Consider the following 3,536-nt stretch of genomic DNA (forward strand, 5'->3'; position numbering starts at 1 on the left):
GGGCAAAAGGCACAAGCAGCCCCTGCTCCGGAGCCCAGGACACACAGGATCCCAGCGCAGTCTGGGCAATGATGTGTGGAGCATTTCGGAATAGCAGACTCCAGGCAAGTCCAATTTTAGTGCCTCTAATACAACCCAAAGTTGCATTTTAAAAGCCTCTCCAAACAGGATCAACTGTTTCACTGCAGTGGGAGCAGCTGAAGAAGTTGGAGAAGTGGATTTAGTGCTGGCCTCACCACCAGACCCTGACTTTCTTGACTGGACAGCAGAAGCTGTTCCCAGGTTTGGCAAACCTCAAACCTTGTGGTTCGAGGCAGTGGCTTGTGCTTTATGGACTTGTCTGAGAGTGCATTAACTCCTGCTTTCCAGTTTCCCAGCTGCATTCCCTGCTACCAGAGACACATTTCAAAGCAAAAAGAGCACCATGTTAAAAATAGCAGTGCTTGCTTTCGGATCAAGGAAGCAGCTCCTGCATTTGCTTTAAAAACATACAAATAATTTTTAAAATCTTGACTCATTTGAAGTGTTGACTTTCAGAATATATTCCACAAATCAGAGCAGAGATCTTGGGTGTTTGACAAATAATTCCAAGATTAATACAGATATATATCCCTGAGTGCAAGGACTTTAATCAATCCCTAATCTCCCAGAGAAGTAGTTTGACTTTACCTGACAGCACTGTGAAAGATTATCTCTGTCTATGTGACTGGTGTAGTAATAGCAAAAGCCATTTCCTCTTTTTATTACTATTCAATTTTTAGTATAGAGAGCCCACAGTTGCTGAAAGCCACGTTGAGAGCCCTCAATTAGGGTTTGGATCCAGCCCTTGGATACTTCTCTACTAATAAATTACTCCTAATGAGGCTGGCAACAGCTCTCTGAGTCTGAAGGTCTTTGAAACTCCTGAAGCCCCAGCAGTTAAGCCTTGGACTGAACAAACACCTGTAAATGTGAGAGCAGAAGAGAGCTGGGAGCCACCTGAGAGCCCCAAGATGTGCTCTCCTCCCTCTGCCCTGTGCTGCTGCTCTCCCCAGCCCCTTCAGAGCCCACTGAGCTCCTTTCTGGGCAGCACAGCAGAAGGGGATGGATTGCCTTGGAGTCCTTTCCACAGCATTGGTTTGCCACTAACCCAAAGCAAACTGCTTGCTTTATTAGCTGTGTAATTAAAATGAGAGACCCTAACAGAGCATCCTGCAGAAAAATAATAACAGAAGTCCATCAGGAAGAGGTTGTTTAAACTCCAGCACATTCTGCAAGATGAGGTTCAGTAATAACTCACCAAGAGACCAAATACATTCTGTGATATGATGCACCACAATGACTAAAAATCTAACAGAATACTAATGGAAATGCTATTTGCATTATATATTCCTACATAATATGTTCTTTATTATCTATTTTATTAATATATTAATAGAAGCATTTTACATTTACTATATTAATACATATATTTTACATTTACAGTTACTATATTAATAGTAGCATTACAGAGGATCAGAGAAAACAGCTGCTAATAAACATTTTCACTATGGTTTGGTTCTTCTTGATTTGGATTGTGAAACTCAAGATTTCACCCACAGCAGAACAAACTGAATTAATGTGCCATGTACTTATGTTCTGATCATGCAACATCCTTGAAACGGGTGGGGTGATGCAGTGTCCATGGATTAACCCAGCAGTGGTACAACAGCATTGTGAACACTCACTCCTCACCATTTAGGACCATGGCTAATGCTGGCTGAGACCACAGCGCTGCTGTGCTCAGCATTTTACTCAGCTGGGAGATTCCTGAAAGGAATTTAGCATTTAAACAGAGGAGATACAGGTAACCAGGCTTAAAAATAGGGGAAAAACAAAGCCAAGCTGGGGAAATGGGAAAGCAGTCTCACTTGTGCTGAAGAGACAATTCCTCTGCACCCAAACACTGCACCAAACTTTCCACTGGGTGTGTGGTGTTTGATCCCATCCCCAGGTGCTGCTGCAAGGAACACAGGAGCTGTAAAAGCTCCATGCCCTGGGGTTTTGACTGAACAGACCCTGGGCATCTTTGCAGGGGGGCTACCCATGGAAACCTAAGCCTGGATTTCAAAATCCCATTTTGCTGAAGTGGAGTTCTGAATTGAAAAGCTGATACAGTTAAGAGAACATGGATGGATCCATCCTGGCATCCCAGTTTTGGGCACACATGTACAGCATTACACAACAGTTAGATTAGCAGATATATTTTTCTTTAAATCTGAAGGTGCAGCTTGTGGTCTGAGAGCAAGGGGAGCTCTGAGAGCCCTGTAGGAGACTGAACCTGGGGTTTCCAGATGTGCAGTGTAACTGCAGCTGTGCAGCTGTGCCAGGGGAGCACTTGGCAGCAAAGCTGAGACTTTGTATGCATATTTCATGCATATTTCAGCAGACTGGCAATCTGCACAACCCAGCCACAAACCACTGCAAATCTAATAAGGAATCAAGCCCAGTGTCAGCTGTGGCCACTGTATCACTGTATCTGAAAATACAGCTCGGTTGTGCCTTGACCTTTTCTGTTTGGAATCTGGATTTTCCAGCACTTCTTCCATCTGTTTACAGAACCAGAACCTCAGGGAAAATATATAACATATAAAAAATAAATAAATCTTTTCCCCAGTTCATGCTCATGACATCAAATGATGCAATAAAATGAAATCTCTTTCCTTCTTTCTTCCCTTTCAATATTTATTCTGGGGATTTATTGTTCTCCATCCTTTTCATTCAAGGTTTCCCTCTGATAGATCACCTCACCGTGGAGCATTCCTCATACTCTCCATGAATTACATCTCAAGCTATTATTTTAAAATGTGGTTGGAGCTGCTTTAAGCTGAAGACAGAGCAGAGATTTTCATTTTTCTTTCAAACTCTGCTGGACCTGCTCCACCAAAATTTCTACTCCATTTTTAGTTGAAACACTGTTAACATAGAACAGCATTTCCAGCAGATGCATGAAGACCAAAAAGCTGTATGTTTACAGGTGGGCTGTGTCCCCACAGGGCTGTGCTGGTGTCAGGAACATTTCTGCTGTCCTGAACTGAATTCTCAGCTGCCACAAATGGGAATCCATGTGCTCTGCAGGAACTGGCAATACTGCTGGCTGCCACCCAAACCTGGGGATTCATGGTCACTCCCAAGTCTTCTTCAACCTTGCTTATCTCAAGGGAGGAAAATCAGTGAGGATATGAAGTGTCTTGGATCTAGTTTAGATCCTCACAGGGATTTAACACACCCAGTCCAGAGAACAGGAGCAAAGAAGTGACTTAAAGCAGGATTTCTCTGATAGTTCAGCACCACTGCTGCTGTCCAGGAAAGTCCCTGAGCTGCCCAGCCCCAGGGGACCCCTCCTTTCCCCTGCCCACCCCAGGAGGCTGCCTGGCAGCACAGAGCTGTGACAGCCACTGGCCTGGGGCTGTTCTGGGGCACTTCTGGGGTGATGGGGGCTGTTCTGGGGGTGCTGGGGCTGTTATGGGGGTGCTGGGGCTGTTCTGCTGTGATAGGGGCTGTTCTGGGGTGATGGG

This window comes from Parus major, chromosome 9 (genome assembly GCF_001522545.3).
Source record: "Parus major isolate Abel chromosome 9, Parus_major1.1, whole genome shotgun sequence".
Taxonomy (NCBI): domain Eukaryota; kingdom Metazoa; phylum Chordata; class Aves; order Passeriformes; family Paridae; genus Parus; species Parus major.